The sequence below is a fragment of the Notamacropus eugenii genome, chromosome 1 (genome assembly GCF_028372415.1).
Source record: "Notamacropus eugenii isolate mMacEug1 chromosome 1, mMacEug1.pri_v2, whole genome shotgun sequence".
NCBI lineage: Eukaryota > Metazoa > Chordata > Mammalia > Diprotodontia > Macropodidae > Notamacropus > Notamacropus eugenii.
Window position 1 is genome coordinate 103,283,047 of NC_092872.1, and position 21,032 is coordinate 103,304,078.

General features: G+C 37.2%; 1 protein-coding gene and 1 pseudogene across 1 annotated transcript in view; both read left to right on the top strand.

Annotated features, from left to right (window-relative positions):
• The window catches only part of CFAP95 (cilia and flagella associated protein 95), a 145,072-nt gene that overhangs the window by 79,858 nt on the left and 44,182 nt on the right, over positions 1-21,032 (top strand). The gene's annotated exons all lie outside the window — the stretch shown is intronic.
• Positions 17,487-18,606, top strand: LOC140529042 (heterogeneous nuclear ribonucleoprotein K-like; annotated as a pseudogene).

Consider the following 21,032-nt stretch of genomic DNA (forward strand, 5'->3'; position numbering starts at 1 on the left):
ATTTGACCCCCCCTAGAAGAAATGGTCAAAAAAAAATGATATACTTGAATTTGCTAAACATACACACTAACAGAGAAAGACTTTGCCTTGATTTTATACTCTTTAAAGTTCAAATGCTAAATACCTGGAATCAAGAATATATGTCTAAGAGAGAGGTAACCTATAAACTGTTGAGTATTTGAAAATGCCTTGTAGTGGGAAGATGGACAACATTGGGGTGGGCCTGCAATAGATAAAACTTACGGCTCCCTTTGAGCTACACTCTATTTTAATAATATAGCATTACTTAAGAAAATAAAAAATAATTTGCCTAAGCACCACACATTAAACAAATGTTCTTTCATTTGTCATAAAGGGACTGAACTTGGAACTTAGTTTAGGAAATATTGAGAGAATGAAATATCTGAGACTAAATCTTCCCTAGCTAAGTGAAATGAAGAATTGATAGTATCAATATAGTTTTTCACCATGCCACTTACCTGCTGTTGCTGTTCAGTTGTTTTCAGTTGTGTCCAACTCTTTATGACTCCATTTGGGGTTTTCTTAGCAAAGATACTGGGGTGGCTTACCATTTCTCTCATTTCACTTTACAGATGAGAAAACTGAAGCAAATTGGGTTAAATTACTTTCCCAGGGTCACACAGCTAGTACATGCCTGAGGCCAGATTTGGACTCAGGAAGATGAGTCTTCCTGACTCCTGGTTCGGAGCTCTATCAACTGCACCACTTAGCTTCTCATGCCAATTACTTAAGAAAAGTTTACTGACACTGTAATTTGGTGTCCAGAGTGCTGGTTTTGGAACACCCTAAGAAGAAGCATGTTACCTGCCTCTTGGCTGAGGTGATGATAAACTAGGGGTACAAAATGAGACTTCATAGATGATATGTTGATTCACTTGACTATATTTATTTGTCAAAGGGAGGACTTTTATTTGGGGGGTGGGATGTGGAGGAGTAGGTTGGATAAGGACAGTGATGCCAAAAAAAGGGGGAAAAAGACTGCTAATGAAATATTTTTTAAAAAAATAAACAAATTTTACATAGAACATAGCTCTATATTCTATTATTAAATATTAATATTAGGTATTAATATTTATCAATTAATTAAAATTAGTAAAGAATATTAAATAGTAGTATTAAATATAAAATATAGAAGTAAGTGCAGAAATGAATACAGAAAATGCAGGTTTATCACTATCTTCTTTAATATGCACTTAAAAACTGCACATAGTATATTTCACAATTTCATAGACAATTCTCTTTCTGTTCTTTATGTATTGCAATTTTGTGTATGTTGACATTTAAATTCACAAAAGAGAAAATTGAAAAATACTTCCTGGAAGTAGTAAATATCAGACTATAAAAACCTCCAACTTTTGCCTGTGTTCTCTAAATATTTGGATAAAAAATATTGTTTTGACTTGGTTTTTTGTTTATTTTATCAAACTCCAACTTCACAGACCATAGTTGAGCCGAGGATTAAACTGAGACTCATATTTCAGGTCTGAGCCTGAGAAAGCTCAGAAAGAACAAACCTGTCTGTGGACCCTCATGGGTCTTTACCTGTAATAAATGATACTCCTTTCACTGTTTAAAAGTTTTCTTTTACTTTTATTTTTAACTTGACAACCGTGAAGAAATATAAACATTTTCCCATGCAAAAAGAAAAGCAGAGTAGAATTTGACACTATGAATCTCTGTTATGAACAGTTTGCATTTTGAAGTATATATTGAATTTAGTATAGTGTTTGCAAGATAGTTGAACTTTTACTCTTTTCTATATATTTTAATGTTATATTGATACATTTATTTCTTTCCTTCTTTTTAATTTTGTCATTATCTGCACCCTACTCTAACCCATAAATCCCCTTTGCCAATAAAAAAAAAAGTCTTTCAAACAAATTCTGAAAACCAAAACAAATCTATACATTGACCATGACAAAAAAAAAATCTCATTTTTTGTTTCTGGTCTATCACCTTACTGCCCAGAGATAGAAAACACAAATTATCCATGGTCTTCTGAAGTAGACTAGGTCTTCTGAAGGAGGTCAATTCACATTAATATGAGATTTTTCTGAGTCCATCTTTCATAATTAAAAAAATAAATTTGTTTATTATTAACTTTTAAAAAATTGCGAGTTCTGAATTCTCTCCCACCTTCCTATTCCTCCTTCACCCACTGGGAAGGCAAGAAATGTGATATCAATTATATATGTGAAATAATGCAAATCATATTTTCAAATTAGCCATGTTGTAAAAAAAAAAACCAAGAAAAACAAAGTGGAAAAATGCTTCAGTCTGCACTTAGATTTCATCAATTCTCTGTGGACATGGATAGCATTTTTCATCCTAAATCCTTTGGAATTGTGTTGAATCATTGCATTGATTAGAATAATCAAGTAACTCATAATTGCTCATAGTACAAAATTGCTGTTATCATGTACAGTGTTCTCCTGGATCTGCTGATTTCACTTTGCAGTAGTTCATACAAGTCTTCCCCGGTTTTTCTGAAACCATCCTGCTTATCATTTCTTATGGTAGTATTTCATCAAAATCATATACCATAATTTGGCCATACTCTAATTTATGGACATCCCTCCAATTCTTTGCCACCATAAAACTTGTTGCTAGAAATATTTTTGTACATATAGGTGCTTTTCCTTTTCTTTTGATCTCTTTGGGATACAGACTCAGTAATGGCATTGTTAAAGAGTATGCACAGTTGTATAGTTCTTTGGTCATAGTTCCAAATTACTCTGCAGAATGATTAGATCTCTTCACAACTCCACCAATAGTGCATTAATGTCCCAATTTTTCCATATACCTTCCATCATTTGTCCTTTCCCTTTTCTGTTGTGTTAGTCAATCAGATAGGTGTGAGGGGGTACCTCAGACTTGTTTTAATTTCACTTTCTCCATCAAAAGTGATTTAAAGATTTATACATGACTATTGGTAGCTTTGATTTTTTTCCTTCTGAAAACTGTTTGTTTATATCCTTTGATCATTTCTCAATTCGGAAATGATTTGTATTCTTATAAATTTGACTCAACACTTTATATATTTGAGGAATGTGGCCTTTATCAGAGAAACTTGTAAAAAATTTCCCCCAGTTTCATGCTTTCCTGCTAGATTTGGCTGTTTTGGTTTTGTTTGTGCAAAACTTTTAAATAAAATGTAATAAAAATTATCCATTTTATTTCTTGTGTTCCTTTCTATCTCTTATTTCTTTATAAATTCTTCCCTTATCCATAGATTTGATGGGTAAATTTTTCCATGTTCTCCTAATTGGCTTATGATATCACCCACTATGTCTAAATCATGTACCCATTTGACCTTATCTTGATATGTGGTGTGAGACATTGATCTATACCTAGTATCTACCAAACTGGTTTCTAGTTTTCCTAGCAGTAACTGACAAATAATGAGTTCTTGTCCCAAAAGCTTAGGTATTTGGGTTTATCAAATTAGGGTCATTTAATACTGTGTATTGTGTACCCAATCCATTCTACTGATCTACCACTCTATACCAGATTGTTTTGTAATTGTATTATTGTTTGAAATCTGGTAGTGCTAGGCTACTTCTATGAAATTTTTTTTATTGATTCCTTTGATATTCTGGAGCTTTGTTCTTCCAGATGAATTTTGTTATTATTTTTTGTAGTTCTATAACATAATTTTTGTAGTCTAATTAGTATGACAATGAATAAGTAAATTAATTTAGACAGAATTGTCATGTTTATTATATTGGCTCAGCCCACCCAGGAGGAATTAGCATTTTTCCAGTTGTTTAGATCTGTCTTTATTTGTGTGAAAAGTATTTTGTAATTGTGTTCATATAGTTCCTGGGTTTGTCTTGACAAGCAGACTCCGGAGTATTTTATATTTTCTGTAGTAATTTTAAATGATATTTCTCTTTCTATCTCTTCTAGCTGGACTATGTTGGTAATATATAGAAATGTTTATGATTTATGTGGATTTATTTTATATCTTGCAACTTTACTGAAGTTATTCTTTCAAGTAGCATTTTAGTTGATTTGCTATGGTTCTCCCATAAGGTCCTCATTGCCTATTATAATTTCTTCAATTTCTTTTTCTTATTGCTGTAGGCAGCATTTCTTACTACAGTGTTGAATAATAGTGGTGATAATGTACATCCTTGCTTCACCCCTGATCTTGTGGAGAAGGCTCTTTCATAATTTTTTACAGTATAATAATATCCTATCCTATACTGTAATTTGTTCAGCCAATCCCAAATTGATGGACATCCTAATTTTAGTCATTTGCTACAACAAAAAATGCCTTTATAAAATGTCTTCATTTGGATCCTCTATCTCTTTGATCTTTGGGGTTTATGTACCTAGAAGTGATATTGCTATGTCAAAAGATTTAAGTTTAGTGAATTTGGGGGTATAGTTTCAAATTTCTTTCGAGAAGAGTTGGATCAGTTTCTAAAACACAGTTTTGTGTGTGTGTGTGTGTGTGTGTGTGTGTGTGTGTGATAGCTCTTCTTTGGTTCAAATATGAGAGGTTCATGAAATGTCTGTCTTGCCTATGATTTTCTCTGTTTCTCTATTCTTTTCATGTGGGTGTGTTTGTTCTTCATTGCCGAAGAAGACCAAACCATCAGAGAAATGATGACATGGCTTGCACTTGACTTTTGTTTTTGAGTGAGGGAGGGCTGTGTAGGTCATCAAGCCTCACTTCTCCTTCAGAGCCATCTGAATTCAGTGACCAGATATTCATCAGGATGACTGGAGATGACCCAGGATGAGACAATTGGGGCTAAGTGACTTGCCCAAGGTCACACAGCTAGTGAGTGTCAAATGTCTGAGGTGAGATTTGAACTCAGGTCTTCCTGACTCCTGCACTGGTGCTCTATCCACTGCACCACCTAGCTGCTCTTTAACATAGTGATAAGTAGTTTAAGAAGGTGCAGTGTAATGAAATACCAAGTGCCCTAGAACTGGAGTCAAGAAAGCCTTAACTCTGCTACTTCTCATCAATGTGACTTCAGGCAGTTCACTTAACCTTTATAAGCCCAAATTCAGTCCAACAAATAGGTTATTAAGTGCCACAAGGTTCAGAGTACTATAAGATGCTAGCGATAACAAAGAAAAAAATTACTCCTTTCCAGAAAAAGCAGGGAAGGTAATATATACACAGATAATAAAAATATATAGTACAGAATCTCGACAAATTAATTCCAAAAGAGTGAGAAAGTGCTAGCAACTAGAAGACTCAGAAAAGGCCTCCTGTGGGAAACAGTACCTAAGCTGTGGTTAGGAAGATACTAGAGATTACTATAAAAGAGGGGATTATGAGGAAGATGTGAAGGTGTATTGCAAACTCAGAGAACCCCCTACCACCTATGCAAGGACAAGAGACAGATGAAATGTCATATAAGGAGTTGTAGCTCTAAATTTATGATCCTAAGGCTTCTAAAAGAAAAGCTGCATTAAAAGAAATCTAGATGGTCCAGAAATTTAATGAGCTTCTACATTGCTTTAAACACATAGTGTTTAAAATGAACATGCTAAATCATTAAATGTCACAGATAGAAACAGCTTGAAAAACTGTATGGACCAAGGATGGAGAACCTGAGGCCTGGAGGCCAAATGTGGCCCTCTAGGTCTTTGGGTGTGGCCCTTTGACTGAGTCTTGACTAAGTTTCACAAAACAAATCCTTTTATTAAGGGGATTTATTCTGTGAAGCTTGGAGTCAGTCAAAGGGCCGCACTTGAGGATCTAGAGGGCCACATGTGATCTCAAGGCTACAGGTAATCCAGCCCTCAACTATGGACCTTCTGGCCCACTAATTCTGCTGCATGAACATCAGAGTCTTAACAATCCCAGCACCTTTACCATTCAGATCTTTCCTATAGACCTTAGGGTTGCCAAATTCCATATCTGACCTAGAGTCCAATGATGCCTCCTCCAAGTACCTATAAAAGCAAGCACTCCAACACATCCAGGATGACCTGCTATCACAGACTCTTTGATCTGCTTTTCCAAAAGGAAAGACAACTTTTGAGGGGTCAACAATCACTTTAATCAAGCACATATATCATTCACTTAGTTCAGGGGAAAAATTCAGCACCCTGAACTTCAAAGAAAATACAAAGAAATAGTAATCTAACAGCCAGTAAGCAACACATACATCACACATCAACACTGTCTAACCATACATACATAGTTACCAGAGAGAGAGAAACACCAACATCCAGGTTTTCAAAGCGAGGGTCTCCTTAGTGGCTTCCCAGAGTCTCATTTGACCAAACAAACACTTCCAACGAGTAAGCCCCAAAGCAAAACCTCACCTCAGAGTATTTATATACTTTTCAGAACCAGAGGACATCACAACCTTTGAGAACCAGTGCCTCATTAACAAAAGAAGTAGGCCTTCCTACAACTCTCTCCTAATCAAATTCCCCTTAATGGGCAGACCCATTAATGGATGGGTAAGATCTTTAATCTCATTAGCATTACAATATCCAAATTATACAAAACAATATTTTTCTCCCAGTGCCTGTGTTTGTATGTTACTTAATTCTCTCTGTGACCTCTGGAGACAGTGAAAACTCCCACGGGAATTTGTCTCTTTTCCTCATATTCAAATTTAAACATTCTGTCATTATTTAGCCCTCTTCTAGTTGTTCATATGTTTGGGTTTGACGTCTGTGTTTGCATTTCAAAGTTTTTTCAGCTTTGGACTGTTCAGCAGGAATGTTTGAGGGTCATCTAATCTATTTATGATTCACTATTTCTCCCCCTCCCCACATAGTATCATACTCAGTTTTTCAGGGTAAGTTGGTTGTATTCCCTTATTTTTTGTGTTTTTGAATATCATATTTGCAGATTTTTCTCTCCCTTCTCTCATTGAAGCATAGTCTTGTGTGATTCTGACTATAGATCCTTGGCCCTTGAACTCTTTCTTTCTGGCTGCTTCCAGGATTTTTTAAATTGACTCAGAATATCTGAATTTTGATCATGACATCTTTGCATGTTTTCAGTTTGGAGTGTCTTTTAGGATGTAGACTCCATTTTCTTTTTCCCTCTAGCTCTAACAGATTTGGACAGTTTTCTTTTGTGATTTCTTAGCATATGGCAACCAGATTTTTTCAATAATCAATAAGCATTTATGTGTCAGGCACTGTGCTGAGTACTGGGTTTGCTAATAGTCTTTGCCCTCAAGGAGCTTACGGTCTAACTGGGGAAGACAGCACACAATATGAAGCTAAAAAGCAGGTCAGGGGAAAGTACCCAATTTGGGGGGAGAGACGATATCTGATACTGAGACATCTGTGCTGAGCTTTCTCCTTAAATGGAGATTTATAGTTCATAACTGCACTCTCCAATCAAAGGATAGTGATAAGTTGGAGGAACCAAGGCTAATGAAATCATACAGGATGATGAGGTTATCTCAATAATGAACTTCTAGTAATGAATTTCCTAGGTCATCATGGAGAAATCAGAGTGCAGTCATGTGAGAAATTAGTTTGGTAATGGTTTTGAGGTACTCTTAAATTACATCAGTTCTTAAATTGTATCTTCTGGAACTGTTTTCTGGGTCAGTTTTTGATAGTAGATACTTTTTCTTGTGTTTTTGTTTTCAATTATTCCCTTTTATTTGAATATTTGTTGTTTTATAGAGTAATTTAGTTCAAATTGCTCCATTCTCTTTTCTATTACTTGGGCAAGGTATTCTGTTTTCTTTTCTAAACTATTCTTCTTCATTCCCTCCCCCACTCCCATTTTGGAGCTCTTATGTTAATTTCAATTTCATTGTTTTGCTTCATTTCTTCTACCTGTATTTGTAGTCCTTGTGGCCAAGCCAATTTTTTCCCCTCTGTGGCTCTACTGAGTACTTGCTGATCCATTCTCTCTGTCTGGGTTTACTCCTTGAGTTTTTATTAAATTAGAATATTTTTTCATTTTGGTTGGCACTTTCCCCCATTAGTCATATTTTTTCCTGGTGCAATCCCTCAACCCAAACTTTTAGGGCTCAGGTCCATTTACCATGATTTGGGCTGTCTTTCCTTGTGTGACCCCAATTCCAGACACTGCTGTCTCCTGGTTGACTTTTTTGCAATTATGAGTTAGATCTGAAGGTGTTTCAGATTTTTTTGTGTTCTTTTTTTTTCACTTTTCTATTCTAGGGTGCTTTTCCCCCCTGGTTTGTCTGAAAGAGCTGGGCTCTTTTACATACCTTCATATTGTTATCTTAACTGGATTTGTTGCTCATAGTCAAATACCAGTTTCTGTTTTGAGGCAAAGACTAGGAGTGTTAAACTCTGGTCATCTGACTGCTCTTCTGAGTTGATAGGTTACATTTATTAGGTTAGTGCTATAGAAGGGAAAAAGGATCCATTGGACCTTGTTCAACTATCTGCGGAATCCTCCTAACTAGGTGGGAGTATGGAGGCTGCAAGAGGTAGCGTAGGGGCAATTATCTGGGCATAGTCTTACTCTTTTTCTTCAATATTTTAAGGAAGTATAATTTCCAAAGTATAAATATTCCCTTCATCAACTCAATGCCTTGAATATAATAGGGACTTATTAAATGTTTGCTGAATTAGAAATAGATTATAACCCCTCTATATCTTAATAGATAGGTATTTGCAGATTGCCTTGGTTGGAAAATTAATCATCCTTCCTAACTTAGCTAAGCTAGTCTTTAGTCAGAAAACATTATTACCAATTCTAAACTGAAAACCTTCTCAGCCTTGTAGGACCTGATTAAATTTCTCTACATCACAGTCTTAGAACACCATGGTTTGCTCATTTGTTAACCTCAGCTTATCCAAATGTTCTTGATGTTTGCCTCTCACTAAGCAGCAGGCTTATGACAGCTCCTTGTCCTTTCTCCCCATTCAACTTTCCTATCAGAGGCTACCAAAGATAGTAACTCCATCAATAAAGTGAGAAAAAGTCTGAATTGAGTAGCAAATTTGATGTTTGGGAACATTCTTTGGATTTAAATGATCTGTGGTGTCCCTTATCACTATGAATTTATTTCATTCTAGCAGCTATTGTATATAGAATAATATCAGTTTACTTTGATATAGAGTCAAGCAGTTCACAAAGCAATTTACGTATATCATATCATTTAATTCTTACAATTCTATGAAATAATACAACTATGATTGGGGCAGCTAGGTGATGCAGTGGATAGAGCACCAGTGCAGGAGTCAGGAGGACCTGAGTTCAAATCTCACCTCAGACATGACACTCACTAGCTATGGGACCTTGGGCAAGTCACTTAACCCAAATTGCCTCATCCTGGGTCACCTCCAGTCATCCTGATGAATATCTGGTCACTGGATTCAGATGGCTCTGGAGGAGAAGTGAGGCTGGTAACCTGCACAGCCCTCCCTCACTCAAAACAAAGTCAAGTGCAAGTCGTGTCATGATTTCTCTGATGGCATGCTCTTGTTCGGCAATGAAGGGCAAACACACAGCTATGATTATCCCCATTTTACAGAAGAGAAAACAGAGGCTCTAAGAAGTGAGGTTACTTGTCCAAGTCATACTACTAAGTATCTATGTTGGTAATCCAACTCAGGTCTTTTGATTAAAATTGCCAATTTGTTCTTTCATATTCATTTTTGATGATTTGGTTTGAATTGCTAGAGCCACTCAGTTATTTTAAATAACAGGTTGACAGGGTCATTCATTTCTGACACTTGAAAATAACTCAGTCTGTATATAATGAGAGAAGAAAGGAGGCTTAGAACCTGGATCTGCAAAAATCCAAGGGATAGATTTGTGTATATAAAAGGGATAATAAATGGAGTCACTTCTGAAGATTCTAAAGATAAAGTGGTTTCATTTATTACTTTGATATATTTAACACTATTAGTAGGATAAATTAAATTGCTAAAACTACTAGGATAAATTAAAGATAAAATATTTTTTATCAGAGGAATATTATTTTCTTTGCCAAATATCTTCCTTTTCTAGTGAGAGGGAGAGAAAGACAGTATAGGTTAGTCTTCCCTGGGCCCAGTTTTCATCCCTGGTCTTCACTCCAGTTATCTGAGTAGCTCAGGCTGAATCTAGATAACAATTTACTGCCTTCAAATAAACACAGATGCCATAGATTATATAATATTCTGCCTCCAGAGTGGTTACTAAAGTGGTTACAGAGTCCACTCAGGCTTTGCTTCTATTGCTTCAACACAAAAGAGGGAGATGGCAAACTCAGATGCTGGTGGAGGAATAAGGAAGAAGAGTTCAGATTCTCAGTGGTTATGGCTGATGGAGAACACTAGCTTTCTTTATTTCCTCTCGCCCATAAAGAAAGCTCCTAATCTGTCCCATCTCCATCTCCTTTCCAGAAGAGGCTCTCCTTCCTACATTAAGAAGACTAGCCTCTCTCTCTCCCTCCCTTTGCAGTGATGCCAGTGCTATTTTCCTTCTTCTTGTTGTGTGGGAGGGAACTTTGCTGAAGTTTCTTTGGAGGAACATAAAAATCATGGTTTTCCAAATGCCACGAGTTAGACAAGATAACCTCTGAAACTCTGAGATTCTATCCCTTAAGCCACTATATATAGTTAGTAACTAAGTCCAAATGAACGGAATTTATCTTAGTTGTTTCAATATTATTTTTGACATCATGAAATACAAAGTTGATTTGAATGCATTTTGTGACATTTACTACAGGCAAAAGCTGCTTTAGGTGCTAAAATCACTAGTTATGATTCTCCTTTCCCCATATTTCCACCCCACATCTCCTAGAAATATAGGACAGGATCTGTCTCTTTCATGCCAGTTCTACAGAGATTGCTAACATGTATTCCACACATGTTCTATAAAAGACCAAATTAAAGAAAGGATCCCATTCATGAAGACAAAAAAAAAATTCTTTTAAAAAAATTTAATTTTTTCAATTAACAAGCAATTATGTCTTCCCCTTTCCAATTCCTTCCCCCAAGTGAATTTAAAAAAAAAAAACCCCTCCTAACTAATCAGTATACATATAGTCAAATGAAGCAAATTCCTCCACTTGCCCTGTCCAAAAATATTTATCTCATTCTGCATTTTGAAGTTCATCAACTTATGTTCTGGAGGTGGGTAGTTTACATCATCTTGAATCCTCTGAAAATATAGTTTGTTATTGCATTCATTAGAGAGTTCTAAAGTCTTTCAACGTTATTTTTCTTTTTAATGTTGTCACTGAATAAATTATTCTCTTTTGCTCACCTCACTCTGCATGAGTTCCTACAGGATCTGTTGTATTCCTTACCGAATAGCTGCTGGAATGAAATGAATTCAAGGTGATAAAGGACACCGTAAGTAATTTAATTCCAAAGAATATTCCTAAATGTCATATTTGCTACTCATTTCAAACTCTTTTCACTTCACTGATGTGGTTGCTGTCTTTGGCAGCCTCTGATAGGAAAGTTGGATGTGGGGAAAGGACTAGGAGCTGTCATAAACCTGATGTTTTGGGAAAGGCAAACATGGAGAACTTCTGAATAAGGTGAGGCTAATGAATGAGTAAACTTATGGCAGAAGCAAGACAAGCTAGATATTATTACCATTAAAGGAACATAGGACAAGGTCTTATATTTTTTTCTGAAACCACCTATATGTCTTTTCATTTCTTACAGCACAATAGTATGTCATTGGATTCATATGTCATAATTTGTCTGTTCCACAATAGGTGGCTGTCTCTTTAATTTCTAGTTTCTTGCTACTATGAAAACTACTGACATAGTTTTGTTTATAGGGGTCCTTTCCTTTTCCTTTGATCTTTTTACAGGTATAGACCTAGAAGAGGTGTTTCTTGGTCAAAAGGTATATGTTATTTAGTAACTTTGGGGACATAGTTCTAAATTGCTTTTAAGAATGCTTGCACTAATGATGTATTGATGTACTTGTTTTCCCCAAGCCCCTTGAAATATCTGAAATTTTGGGAGGAGCCAAGATGGTGGAGTAGAAAGATACACATATGCTAGCTCTGAACCCACAGCCCATAAAATACCTGTAAAGAAGAACTCCCAACAAATTTGGGAGCAGTAGGAGCCACAGAACAATGGAGTGGAGGAGATTTCTGTTCCAGAGAGACCTGAAAAACTGACGTGAAAGGTCCATTGCACCCTGGACCCAGAGCAGAGCCCAGCTCTGCCTTGGCCAAGTGGCACTGAGAGGAGCAGATCCGAGCAGGCTTCAGGGACAGAATCTCTAGGGGCCACACGGGTCCCTCCACCCACAGGTGCCAAAGGTCAGTGAGAGGGTCTTTTGGGCTCGCCAAGAGGGGAGTGGGGTGTCCCCATAGCTCGGGCCCCCCCAGGAGGCAGCAGTGGAGGCGGCAGCAGAAGGGGGCTCCCAAAGCAGGCAAGAGCTCGGATCCATTGTTGAAGGTCTCAGCATAAACCCCCTGAGGGAACTGAGTCCCATGTGGTGGCCCTGCCCCCACCTGAGCACCTGAACTTAATCTCACACTGAATAGCAGCCCCACCCCTGCCCAAAGCCCTGAGACTGGGAAGCAGCATTTGAATCTCAGACCCCAAGCTCTGGCTGGGCAGATCTGGAGGTGAGGTGGGTGTGGAGAAGAACCTCAGAAGTCAAGTAACTGGCTGGGAAAATACCCAGAAAAGGGAAAAAAAATAAGACCATAGAAGGTTACTTTCTTGGTGAACAGATATCTCCTCCCATCCTTTCAGATGAGGAAGAACAATGTTTATCATCAGGGAAAGATATAAAAGTCAAGGCTTCAGTATCCCAAACATCCAAAATAAATATTCAGTGGGATCAGGCCATGGAAGAGTCCAAAAAGGATTTTGAAAATCAAGTTAGAGAGGTGGAGGAAAAACTGGGAAGAGAAATGAGAGAGATGCAAGAAAAGCATGAAAAGCAGGTCAACACCTTGCTAAAGGAGACCCAAAAAAATGCTGAAGAAAATAACACCTTGAAAACTAGCCTAACTCAATTGGCAAAAGAGGTTCAAAAAGCCAATGAGGAGAAGAATGCTTTCAAAAGCAGAATTAGCCAAATGGAAAAGGAGGTTCAAAAGCTCACTGAAGAAAATAGTTCTTTCAAAATTAGAATGGAGCAGATGGAGGCTAATGACTTTATGAGAAACCAAGAAATCACAAAACAAAACCAAAAGAATGAAAAAATGGAAGATAATGTGAAATATCTCATTGGAAAAATAACTGACCTGGAAAATAGATCCAGGAGAGACAATTTAAAAATTATGGGACTATCTGAAAGCCATGATCAAAAAAAGAGCCTAGACATCATCTTTCATGAAATTATCAAGGAAAACTGCCCTGAGATTCTAGAACCAGAAGGCAAAATAAGTATTCAAGAAATCCCCCGGTCACCTCCTGAAAGAGATCCAAAAAGAGAAACTCCTAGGAACATTGTGGCCAAATTCCAGAGTTCCCAGGTCAAGGAGAAAATATTGCAAGCAGCTAGAAAGAAAGAATTCAAGTATTGTGGAAATACAATCAGGATAACACAAGATCTAGCAGCTTCTACATTAAGGGATTGAAGGGTGTGGACTATGATATTCCAGAAGTCAAAGGAAGTAGGACTAAAACCAAGAATCACCTACCCAGCAAAACTGAGTATACTACTTCAGGGGAAAAATTGGTCTTTCAATGAAATCGAGGACTTTCAAGCATTCTTGATGAAAAGACCAGAGCTGAAAAGAAAATTTGACTTTCAACACAAGAATGAAGAGAAGCATGAAAAGGTAAACAGCAAATAGAAGTCATAAGGGACTTACTAAAGTTGAACTGTTCACATTCCTACATGGAAAGACAATATTTGTAACTCTTGAAACTTTCAGTATCTGGGTAGTGGGTGAGATTACACACACATACATGCACACACACACAGAGATAGAGAGCACAGAGTGAATTGAATAGGATGGGATCATATCATGAAAAAATGAAATTAAGCAGTGAGAGAGAAATATATTGGGAGGAGAAAGAGAGAAATGGAATGGGGCAAATTATCTCTCATAAAAGAGGTAAGCAAAAAACTTTTTAGTGGAGGGATAAAGAGGGGAGGTGAGAGAAAAACATGAAGTTTACTCTCATCACATTCCACTAAAGAAAGGAATAAAATGCACACTCAGTTTGGTATGAAAACCTATCTTACAGTACAGGAAAGTGGGGGAGAAGGGGATAAGGAGGGTGGGGGAGATGATGGAAGGGAGGGCAATGGGAGGAGGGAGCAATTTGAAGTCAACACTCTTGGGGAGGGACCAGATCAAAAGAGAGAACAGAAGCAATGGGGGGCAGGATAGGATGGAGGGAAATATAGTTAGTCTTACACAACATGACTATTATGGAAGTCATTTGCAAAACTACACAGATATGGCCTATATTGAATTGCTTGCCTTCCAAAGGGAATGGGTGGGGAGGGAAGGATGAAGAGACACTGGAACTCAAAGTTTTAGGAACAACTGTTGGAGTACTGTTCTTGCTACTAGGAAATAAGAAATACAGGTAAAAGGGTATAGAAAGTTATCTGGCCTTACAAGAGAAAAGAGAAGATGGGGACAAGAGAAGGGAGGGATGTTAGAAGAGAGGGCAGATTGGTGATAGGGGCAATTAGAACGCTCAGTGTTTTGGGGTGGGGGGAGGGGACAAATGGGGAGAAAATTTGGAACCCAAAATTTTGTGAAAATAAATGTTTAAAGTTAAATAAATAAATTAAAAAAAAGATAAACCTGAAATTTTCCTTTTTTGTCAATTTCATCTATCTGATCAGTGTGGAGTAGAACCTCAGAGTTGCTTTAATTTGCATTTTTTTAATTACTAGTGATTTGGAACATTTTTATCATATAGTTGTTAATAGCTTGGATTTTTTCATTTGAAAAGTACCTGTTAATATCCTTTGACAATGATCAATTAGTAAACATTTTTATCTTTAAATTTAAGTTCATTTCTTATAATCTAGATTATGAGACTCTAATTTGTCTATGATATTACCTTTTATATATGACATACTCATTTGGAATTTATCTTGAGAAATATAGCTCCATGTTCATTTTCTTCCAGATTGATGTTCAGTTTTCTCATAAATTACTGTTGACTAGAGAGTCCTTGCCTTAGTACTGGCAGTGCTTTCCCTCAGAGATTATCTTTTATTTACACAATGAATATCAACATAGTTGTAGGTTTTCTTCTTCTTTAGAGTATGAGGAGCTTGAGGGCAGGGACTCTGGGGTTGTTTTCTTTCTTTCTTTTTTTTTTTTGTATGCCTTTCTTTTTATGCCAGCACTTAGTACAGTGCATAATAAGTGCTTGAGAAATATTTGTTAACTGACTGACTAATTTAACTTCTTGGTACCTCAGACAGCTCTCTCTCTCAGACTATAAATAACAGATCACTATTTGTATTGATGGAAGGAGTTTCCACTTTTGAGGGTTCTTTGCGTTAATGAAATCATAGGTCTAGATAAAAAAAAAAATAGTCATAATAAAAATTCCCAAAGTCCTAAAGCAATTGGAAAACTGAGAAAGGTAGCTGATCTGATTAGCAGTCTCAGAGGAGCCCATTAGGCTAGTAGCTACAATTCCATGCTGATTGTTCCAGTGGGAGATTCAGTTGCTGAGAACACAAACCCAGCTGTTGTAGCTTTCCTGTGGAGTGTGGGTCCCCATTCTCCCTTGGCTTCTCTGCTGTGAGAGTTGTTGTCCATGATTGAGTGGTGGTTGTGGTAACTCATCTGTTGAGAGTTTATTAATGTCCTGCTGGGCACCTGTGCTTTGGATTCCTAAGCCCAAGGATTTGTTTGTGCTAACAAATGTAAGAGGCTGACATCACTTACTTTCTATATTCATTTTCCAAGAAACTGCTACATGTCCAGTAGCCCCACCCCAGTAAAACCATCTTGGCACACTGGCTGAGGGTAACCACCAGTGAGTTAGGGTGAATGCCTGCCCCAAGCATGTTAAAGACTTCTCCTGGAAGAATGGGCAGATGAGAACAATTTGTTCCAATAGCCATAAAGACAGCTGAAGCAGGCACCATGGAGCACTTAAAACTTGGTCAGACATCAAAGACGCCAAGGTCATTCATTGCATCCTGGGCCATCACCAGTCATCTTGACTTTTGTCCTGCTACTGGACTTCAGTGACTCTGAAGGAGAGAGTGAGGCTGAATGGAGACTCTGGGCAACTCTGCCTTATTTAAATCCAATTCATGAGCAAGTCAAGACATCACACTGTGATGTCATGGTGTCATTGGTGTTCTTCTAAAATGAAGGATGAAAAATCCCTTGATTAGGGTATTTTCTGCAAATTCCTTTCAGAGTGCGCACTATAAAGAAAATAAGATGACTGCCTCTTGTAGGAGGAGCACCATAGGTTCTCAGGTAGAATATTTTCTAATGTTCTTGAAATAAATAGTAACTATAGACTTTATGGTTTACAGGCTTTCCTCATAATAACCCTATGAAGTCAGAAGGGTCAGTAACACCCATTTTATAGTTGAAGAAACTGAGGTTCAGAGAGGTTAAAATGACACTGAGTAAATTCTTAGCCTGTTGGTTATTCTTGGTGGAACCATTTATGCACCAATTTGAGCTTTACAAATAGCAACATTGATCCTCACAATAGATCTGTGAGTTAGTCTAAGTGTCTGTCTATGTTTTATACAAAGCCACAAAGCTGGAAGGACTTACTCTCAAAGAGCTAGTAAGTTTTAGAACTGTGATTTAAACCCAGATCTCCTGACTCTGACTTTTTCCACTTCACTGATAAATTTTCTACAAGTAAGTCCAAAGGGATATGAAGTGATTTGCCCTAAATCACCCATGTTTTAAGTGGCAAAGCTGGAATTTGGACCCACATCTTTTGACTCTAAATCCAATGCTCTTTCCATTCTATCATGATGCCTCCAAGAGAATTCTACATTCTTTGGAGATTTTAGCATGCACAGATAGCATTTGATATTTCCCATCCTCTCTTCCCATGCCCAACATTACTCACTCTACAAAGATGATGTAATTCACTTTATGGGTTCTGCTACTCACTTGCAGCTGCTCCTCATGATTTTTTTAGCAGCAGATTTTAGATATTAAGAGAGAGGAGCCATGATCATGACCTATACTAAGTGGAAGTGGTTGAGCCATTAACATAGTTGCCCCCTGTCACCACTATGCAGCTGTTCTTGCTCTGCAACTTGGATTTCTAGAATCTCCTTAAACTTCTAAATATTCCCATTTTGCTATGCCACTCAGAAATCTTGGCTCCATGCTATAGTTGGACAGGATCTTATATTTTTATAGCTAGCATAACAATAATAGCTAGCAGGTATTTAGTACATTAAGGTTGGTAAAACTCTTTAGAGACTATTTCCCATTGTATCTGATTTGTCTACCCTTATAATCTGAGAAAATGGAGACTGAACAGTCAGAAGAAACCTTGCCAAATACCAACACCAATGGCAAATTTGTTGAGTGCCCTGCTGAAGATATGGGAGAGATGAAGGCCTTTAAAAGATCTAAAAACACTGAAGGATGGTTGAACTATGCATTTTGCCTCGAAATAAGGATGTTGGAGCAATTGATAAAGGAGGTAATGTAAATCAATTTATATAGACAACAATGTGGATAGAGAGAGTACTGGGTCTGGAGTCTAAAAGACTTCTTCCTAAACTCAAATCTGGCTTCAGACACTTACTAACTGTGTCTCTTAATCAAGTCACTTAATCCTGTTTGTCTCTGTTTCCTCTTCTGTAAAATGAGGTGAGAGAAAGAAATGGCAAATCACTCCAGTATCTTTGCCAAGGAAAACCTAAAATGGGGTCACAAGGAGTCAGAAACAACTGAACTAACTGAACAGCAACAGACTACAATGCCAGTGTTTCTTCAGCCCTGGACAGCAACAGCTCTGAGCACATACTGAGTGTCAATGTAGATAGATACTGAAACAATTGGAGAAATTCTGAAGAAAACCATCCCTACCTTGGAAGAGTTTTATTATTATAAAAGAAGTAACTTTTAACTGTGAGTTAAGACTACTGATCCACCAGAGCCTGGCAGGATAAATTATTGAGGTCACAGGGGCTAAAATCAAAGAACTTTAAGAGAATCCTTGGACAGCTATCAAACTTGTCTGGGAAGGCTTTCTTCGTTTCACTGATAGAATTTTTCCTATTGGTGGAAAGTCTGATAGGGTTATGGAGTGCATAAAGGTCATACTAGATGATATATCTGAGTCTTCCCTCAAAGGCTATATATAGCCCTATGATCCCAATTTTTATGGTGAAGCCTTTGTGTATGGTAGTTTCACAATGATGCATGATGATTGATGAAGATGTTCGGTAGGATTTCCATTGAGGGAAAGAGGAGGCTTTGATGAAATACCCCTTTGGTCTTGGTGGACATCTTATGACCCCATCTAGAAGAGAATATGATGAAATGAATCCCTGTCAAGAACCCTACCCCCACCTCCTCTTGGATGTGATGGCTAGGGTGACTCAGAGCTTGAAAACTTCCACCATCATTCTAGAGGAAGAGCTCCTATCGATCATGATAGAAGAGGAAGACTTGGTAATGGTTAGGCTGGCGTGGTTTTTGTGTGGATGAGACTGGGGACTCTGAAATAGATACATAGAGTCCTTCTGAATGTCAGATGACTTAGGTACCATAAGGTGATTCTGGATGTGATTGTTCCTATGCAAGAAGCTGTGATTCATACTATGGTCTTGGTGGCCCTTTTGTTACAATGCAAGAAACTATTCCCAAAGATTTGGCTGAATCTATTACTAGCTTAGATGGTTAGCAAATCAAACAAATGTGTTAAGAATATGGTGCATTAGTCATAACTGATGAGTTGTTGGAAGGATCTGAGGATCAAATTATTACAAAAACACAGGACCAGATACAGAATGCACAATATTTACCACAAAATTACAAAGTAGAATTCTGGGAAATTTTTCTCAGACAAGTGAATAACTGAGTGACTTTTTCATCTTTTAAAAATCTGCATCTGTTTAAAAAGGCAACATTCCTCTGCTTCATAGGTATTCTGCATTTGAGGTGTAGTGAAATCTTTTCTACTCACCAGATGCAATGTATTAGATCCTTCTAAACAGGTTAAGGGGAAGGGAGGTGCAAAACTAACACTGAAATTTTGAAATAGCTCCAGAGAGAGTGCATTTTGCATTTTATTTTTGTTTATTGTTAGTGGTTAAAAAAACACTTCTGTAACTGTTGTGTACACTTTGCTTTGTGGTAACTGTAATTTTTGCGGGCAACTGAGGAGAGAGGAAAAAGGGAGAAAGAGTATCAATATTTCATATCTCCCTGGCATCCATTCAGAGTAGAATGTAGAATACAGAATGTAATGAGCATTTGTAAGAAATGTTTTAAGATTTTAAAAATAAATTTAATGAACCCCCAAAAATACTTCACACATATTAATTCACTTTATCCTCACAATAATTCTGTGAGGTAGGCGTTATCATCATTCTCATTTTATTTATTTATTTATTTTAATTTTCACTTTATTTTTCATAGTTTTTCCTCTTTTGTTCTGTTCTTTTTTCATGTTTATTTATTTATTTTTAGCTTTCAATATTAATTTTCACAAAGTTTTGAGTTCCAAATTTTCTCCCTGTCTCTCCTCTCCCCCCACCTCATAATGCCTTGCTTTCTGATTACCCTTTCCCTCAATATGCCCTCCTTTCTATCACACCTCTCCCTTTCCTTATCTCCTTCTCTCTTTTCTTGTACAACAAGATAGGTTTTTATACCCCATTACCTATATTTCTTATTTCCCAGTTGTATGCAAAAACAATTCTCAACATTCATTCCTAATACTTTGAATTCCAACTTCTCTCCCTTCATCTCTCCCCACCCATCCCCACTGAGAAGGCAGGCAGTTCTATATATGCTGTATAAGTATAGTTTTGCAAAAGGCTTCCATAACAGTCATGTTGTGTAAGACTAACTATATTTCCCTCCATCCTATCCTTCCCCCCATCTATTCTATTCTCTCTTTTAACCTTGTCCCTCCCTAAAAGTGTTTACTTCTGATTACTCCCTTCTCCCATTTGCCCTCCTTTCTATCATTCCCCTCACCCCGTTTGTTTCCTTCTCCCCTACCCTCCTGTAGTGCAAGATATACTTTCATACCAAACTGAGTGAGCATGTCATTTCCTCATGTCAAATGTGAAGAATAAGCTTCCCTTTTCCTCTCTCACATACTCCCTTTTCTTCTCCACTGAAGAAGCTTTTTTTGCCTCCTTGATGCATGATAATTTATCCTATTCCATTTCTCCTTTTCTTCTCCCAATATATTCCTCTCTTACCCTTCAATTTTATTTTATTTTTTTAGGTATCATCCCTTCTTATTCAACTCATCCTGTGTTCTCTCTCTCTCTCTCTCTCTCTCTCTCTCTCTCTCTCTGTATGTAATCCCTCCAACTACCCAAATACTGAAAAAAGTCTCAAGAGTTACAAATATTATCTTTCCATGTAGGAATGTAAACAGTTCAATTTTAGAAACTCCTTTATGTTTTTCCTTTCCTGTTTATCTTTTCATGCTTCTCTTGATTCGTGTGCTTGAAAGTCAAATTTTCTATTCAGTTCTGGTCAAGCATCATGAATGCTTGAAAGTCCTCTATATCACTGAATGAGCACTTTTTCCCTTGAAGTGTTATACTCAGTTTTCCTGGGTAGCTGATTCTTGGTTTTAATTCCAGTTCCTTGGACTTTTGGAACGTCATATTCCAAGCCCTTTGATCCCTTAATGTAGAAACTGCCAGATCTTGTGTTATCCTGATTGCATTTTCACAATACTCAAACTGTTTCTTTCTAGCTGCTTGCAATACTTTCTCCTTGACCTGGGGACTCTGGAATTTGGCTACAATATTCTTAGGGGTTTCTCTTTTCAGATCTCTTTCAGGAATCTGTGGGTTCTTTCAATATTTATTTTTCCCTCTGGTTCTAGAATATCAGTGCAGTTTTCCTTCCTAATTTCATGAAACATGATGTCTAGGCTCTTTTTTTTTTTATCATGGCTTTCAGGTAGTCCTATAATTTTTAAATTATCTCTCC